The sequence below is a fragment of the Nuphar pumila genome, chromosome 8 (genome assembly GCF_984573655.1).
Source record: "Nuphar pumila chromosome 8, dmNupPumi1.hap1.1, whole genome shotgun sequence".
In the NCBI taxonomy this organism is placed as follows: Eukaryota; Viridiplantae; Streptophyta; class Magnoliopsida; order Nymphaeales; family Nymphaeaceae; genus Nuphar; species Nuphar pumila.
In genome coordinates, this window is record NC_143256.1 from 17,970,960 (window position 1) to 17,977,510 (window position 6,551).

A 6,551-nucleotide genomic window follows, 5' to 3' on the forward strand; every position below is an offset into this window, starting at 1 on the left:
CGTTCCCTTTACACTTTGTAAGCGAAGATCTGGAAGAGTGTTGTGAATGTTGTGGAGACTGGCTCGTCCACAAAATTATGGCATAGAAGGCTTGGGCATATGAGCAAGAAGGGGCTGCAAGTCGTAGTTAAGAAAAAGTTCCTGACAGGTGCAACAGCTACATCTTTGGAACCTTGTGTTCATTGCTTCCATGGTAAACAAAATAGAGTTTCTTTCCATAGATGCATTGCATCTAGAAAATCTCATGTTCTAAATCTTGTACATTCTGATGTGTGTGGACCTTTAAAGGTCAAGACACTTGGTGGTGCATTGTACTTTATGAATTTCATTGATGATCACTCTAGGAAAGTCTGGGCGTATACACTGAGGACTAAAGACCAAGTTCTAGATGTATTCAAGCACTTTCAGGCCATGGCTAAATAAGAAACTGGCAGGCAGTTGAAGTGTGTTCGCTCGGATAATGGTGGCAAATACATTGGGCCATTTAATCAGTATTGCACCAATCATGGCATCACGCATGAAAGAACTATAAGGATGACACCTCAACAGAATGGGGTTGCTGAGAGGATGAAGCATATCATTCTTAAGAGAGTCAGATGTTTGCTGTCACACTCTAAATTGCCAAGATCTTTCTGGGGTGAGACAATGAGGACAACAATTGATCTTATCAACTTGTCTCCTTTTATTCCCTTGAAGGGAGATGTTCCAGAGAAAGTTTGGATAGGAAAAGAACCTTTCTATGGACACTTAAGAGTGTTTGGCTGTAGAGCATTTATTCACATTCCGAAGGAAGAGAGGTCCAAGCTTGATCCAAAAGTCAAGCAATGCATATTCATTGGCTATGGACATGAAGAATTTGGCTACAGACTGTATGACCCTATTGATAAAAAGGTGGTCAGAAGTCAAGATGTTGTCTTATTGGAAGATTAGACCATTGAAGACATTGGTGAGTCTGAGCCATCAAAGTCCAGTACAGGTGATCTTATTGATTTAGATCCCCTAGATGCGCCGACTGTTCATGATTTCGTGGAGGAGATTCCACCTCCTCGCAATGATGCAAAGGAAGGAAGTGTTGAGTCAGAAATTGAGGGGGAGCCAACACCCCAAGAGTCACTTCCTCAGACTCCGATAAGGAGATCCACTAGAGAAAAGCAGTCATCCAGAAAATACTCATCAAATGAGTATGTGATGATTACAGATCAAGGTGAGCCAGAAACTTTTGAAGAAGTTTTGGAGGATGAAAACAAGTCTGAGTGGTTTAAGGCAATGAAAGAAGAAATGGATTCATTGCATGCGAATCACACCTTTGATCTGGTAAAGACAACTAAAGGGAAGAAGGTGTTAAAGAACAAATGGGTCTTCAAGTAGAAGACTGATGAAAACAACTCTCAACCTAGATACAAGGCACGTCTTGTTGTGAAAGGTTTTGCTCAGAAGAAAAGAGTTGACTTTGATGAGATCTTCTCACCACTTGTGAAGATGCCCTCCATCTGAACTGTGCTCGATATAGCTGCAAGCATGAATTTGGAAGTTGAGCAGCTTGATGTGAAGACTGCATTTCTATATGGTGACTTGGAAGAAGAAATTTATATGGAACAACCTGAGAGTTTCATTGACAAGGGTAAAAAGCACCTAGTTTGCAAGTTGAAGAAGAGCTTGTATGGATTGAAGCAAGACCAAGGCAGTGGTATAAGAAATTTGATTTCTTTATGAATGAGCATGGATACTCAAGAACCTCCACAGACCATTGTGTGTTTGTGAAGAAATTTCCAGATGGTAATTTTATCATTCTCTTGCTTTATATGGATGATATACTGATTGTGAGCCAAGACATCAGCAAGATTAGCAAGTTAAAGTTGGAGCTAAGTGAGACATTTGCCATGAAGGATTTAGGTCCAGCAAAGCAGATTCTTGGGATGAGAATCGTTCATGACAGATCACATGAGATGATATGGTTATCTTAAGAAAAGTATATCAGAAAGGTTCTTGAGAGGTTCAACATGGACAAAGCAAAGCCTGTTAATTGTCCACTTGCAGGCCATTTCAAACTTAGCTCAAGACAATGTCCTATAAATGATGAAGAAGGAACAAAGATGCAGAAAATTCCCTATGCTTCGGCAGTAGGTTCGTTGATATATGCTATGGTCTGTACTCGACCAGACATAGCTCATGCTGTTGGAGTTGTTAGTCGATTTCTGTCAAATTCAGGGAAAGAACATTGGGCAGCAGTGAAATGGATTCTAAGGTATCTTCAGGGCACATTAAAGATGAGTCTGTGTTTTGGAAAGGGTGAACCCATTCTTGATAGATTCACAAATTCTGATATGGCTGGTGATGTAGACAGTAGAAAGTCTACTTCTGGGTATTTGATTACTTTTGCAGGGGAGCAGTTGTATGGCAGTCGAAATTACAGAAATGTCTAGCTCTCTCCACTATAGAAGTTGAGTTCATTGCCATTATAGAAGCCAGTAAAGAATTGTTGTGGGTGAAGAAATTCTTGCAAGAGTTGGGCTTGAAGCAAGAAGAGTATGTTCTTCATTGTGATAGTCAAAGTGCTATTCATTTGAGTTAGAATTTCTCGTTTCATTCAAGATCGAAACATATTAATGTTTGATACCACTGGATTCGATATGTCTTGAATAAAAAATTGCTGCAACTAGAGAAAGTGCATACTGATGACAATACATCAGATATGCTGACCAAGGACAAGCATGAGAAGTGTCGATTCCTAGCAGGAATGGAAGAAGCTTCCACATAAGTCGGGAAGGGGGAGAATTGTTGCGGTTTCCTCCTTTGTGGGATCCATTGGTTCGATGCACATTCAGTATCGCTGCATAATTCTAAGCACGATGCTTGATCTTTTCGAGGACGATTTGGAGTATTCGTTGGATAGTGATTTGTAGAAGTCCTCTCAGCTGAATGATGCTTTAGTTGTTCAGAGTTTGAGGTTCAGCGAGTTGTCGATCGCAATTTGTGGTGAGTGCCTTCAGCTGCATAGCGATTTGTGGTTAACGTTATGTGCTTCAGCTGGATGACGAATTGTGGTTATCACTGGATAGCGATTTGTGATAAGGCACTTCAGGCACATCGTAAGTTATGCAGGACGTTTAGTCTTCCACATTTAATGCGAGTCTCGTCCTCTATTTAGGGGATGGATGAGAGAACAAAAGCAGCGGAAGAGAGCAAAAAAGGCAGAACATTAGGGAGAGAGTGTGAGAAACACTTTTAGGGCACCGAAAAGGTGCGGAGGGAACAAAAAGCAAGAAGTGCTACGATACTTCTTTCAGGACAACTTTGTCAAGCTGATTCTTCAGATCATTCGTTCTTTGTTCCTCAGTGAGGTATATCCTCTTGTTCATTTCGTTACACCTTGTGTATTTGTAAGGCTTATGCCTTTTGGCCACTCTGTAATCTTTGTTTGAAGATAGTAAAAGTTGTTGACCTATTGGTCGCTGTGGACGTACCTCAGTTGAGAGAGAACCACGTAAATCGTTGTGTGCTGTTTTTATTTTCGCTACTGGTTTGTTTTGGTTTATTTTTCTACCAGTGTCATCGTCGTATTGTTTCCATCAATTCACACTCATGGGGAGACCCAGTACATCCGTTTTAACCCCAACAATATACACACAAAAATTTCCATTCCTGCCACATACTGACAGCTTCCAAACAGGGCCTTACTCAAGTTTATAGAAAAAAAAATCTACCAAATAGAGAGAGAGGCATGGAAATATAATATTAGTAAGAAAGTGAAAGAAGTCGATTTGACATACGCAGGCATGGCTTAGTGATGTATTGGGAGCAAAATTAAAGGCTGCCCTTTTGTATCATATATTAGAATTTTAGTAGGAAATTATCACTTTAAAGTGTAAACATAATGTATACATGTATGCCTTCAACCGTTTCTAATGTGATTGTGATTTTTTCCCATTAATTGCAAGTTACAACAACAATAAAACCCTATGATCTAGAGCTACGACCTTACTTTCTATGCCTCGGTTGTTTGACAATAGATTTCAGTGCACCAAACAGTAGGGGATAAATTGTGAAATTTAATCAAACAAGAATTACTTAAGCCAAAGCCCAGCATAGGCGCGAGGGCGAAAGTCTTGACCTCAGAATTTTACCCCATTGGTGGTTGATCTATGATCTACCTGCGAATGGAACCAAGGTTATATATATATATATATTAATGAGTTTGTGCTAAACTCATTTGATGCTAAACCACATGCTAAATGGGTTTTTTCATCCTTTTTTTCATTTTACTTTTAAATTCTGACCGTAATGTGATCTATGTACTTGATTTATAGGGATCAGCTCTTGAAGCATTTGATTCCAATATATGGGTGGGTTTTTATAAGGTTCAAAAAAACAACGGTCCAAAATCTTTGTAAAATTTTTAGGCTCCAAACATTATTGAAAACACAAGAGCCAGGTGTGGATCCTTAGTAAATCCACCATGCCCAACACATTTATAGAGCTAAAACTGCATAAAAAGCACCGAAGAAGCCCAAAAACCCATTTAGCATGCGGTTTAGCACCAAATGGGTTTAGCACGGACCCATCTTCCTATATATATATATATATATATATATATATATATAAAGTAATGCTAAGCTGCTTCGGGATTACCTACACACATAGTAAAATCATAGATGTAGTATCTTCTCAATCGGACTCCGTGTTCAACATAGTTATTTGATAAGAATCATGTCCGGATCATGTTTTTGGACATAAAATAAGATTTTTTAAATCATGAAACTTTGCTACATTTTAGGCCGTTGATTTTTTTAAGGTCTTAAAAAACCTATACAATGATTACAATCGCATGATCTAAAACTTGTTTTCTGTTTAAAAATGCATATAGATCACATTTATAAGGTCTTATCAACAAAAAAAAAAACTACAAGATTTGGAAAACCCAAACCTTTTACTAGATGGGAGTAGGTGCTCTATATATAGGAAGAGGGACCGTCCAACTAAAAGAAGGTTCAAAATCTACAACCCATGATAATCCACGGTGTTCTTTTTCTAACAACCGAGTTTTATATCGATCACATTTTTTCAACAAAAGAAACTTTTTTTAAGCTATGAAAAAATTGAGCATTTGTGACCATTGATTTTTGAATCACCAAAAAAAAACACTTGCATAAACTGGATTCCCATGAAACAAAAAATTTGATCCCAACCAAATAGACCATGTAGATCATATCTATAAAGATTCACATAAAATAACACGAGCTATGAGATATTGCTCATTTCAACTCATTAATATTGTATGCACATCCCCACTAACTAACTAACTAACTATGTATATATTGTATGCACATCTCCACTAACTAACTAACTAACTAGCTAACTATATATATATAAAAGGAAGACTCTATTAAACATCAAGAAGTCTTTTTTTTATGAGGAATGTTGAAACCACCTGCGAAATCAGACCCTGCGCTGGCTATGCATATCGCACATTCAGCCGTTGATACCACGGTGTAAACCCCCTGAGACACACCTTGTCTTTAGGGAGTCGTCTTGCTTCGGCACGAGCTAAAGGCATGAAACCCTTACCCTTCATAATGCAAGGGGCTGACATTTGTGAGAAACTCTAACCACCCGCCTAGCAGCCAAGGGCCCTTCCATTACACAAAACCCTTTGGGGCTACCAATCCACGTCTCCATGACTTGCTACTTACTATATTTGTATCCATGACTTACCACCCAAGGAATTGGCATCCACGCCATCTTGTCCGTTGAAGGGCATGACCAGTCTCCCTAAGGTTATAAATTAATGAGACATGATCAACTAGGCTAAGAGACTAATGGCTCTCACTTCTTTTTTTTGAAAGGCAAGGTGGGGTTTGGCAGACCCCATCAGTTATTCAACCTACCATTGGGTTTTGAACCTGCAACTTCCCACTACAAGGAGACATGCACTGACAGCTCCTACCAACAACACAGCTTTGGCTACTAATGACTCACTTAATTAGGAGCAAATATGTATTTTGGCAACGTCTTAACATAATCTTACTTAGGACAAGAAATAAATAGGAAGAGTTTGACTAGCCCTGAACCCATCATCTAGCTTGACTTGACCCATTGCTTGGTTAACTTTGAGTTTCTCATAGCTACATTTACAAACATAAAAAATGAACCAGAAGAGACAAATAAGCTGTGTTGATTGAGGGAGAATTGTCTTTTTCTTTTTATTTTTTTTTGCTGTTTGATGAGCAAGTTGAGGGATAACGCCATGAACCTGAGACCCCAATTTGTATATATTACATAATAATATTTTGTCAAAAAATAATGTTTTTTATATTTCAAAGACCTGTTTGTTCCATTTTCATGGATGGGAATGATCTATCATACAAAAATAGGCATCGATTTTTAAAAGCTCTTGCCAGTTCAATTTAATTGAGAGAAGTATGAAAGGATTAATAAAAGGTAACCAACGGGGGCTCTGCTTGTTTGGTAGGAGCTGTTAGTGCAAGTCACCATGTGATGGAACGTTGCAAGTTCAAAACCCAATGGTATGTAGTGTAACGGGTGGAGTCGGC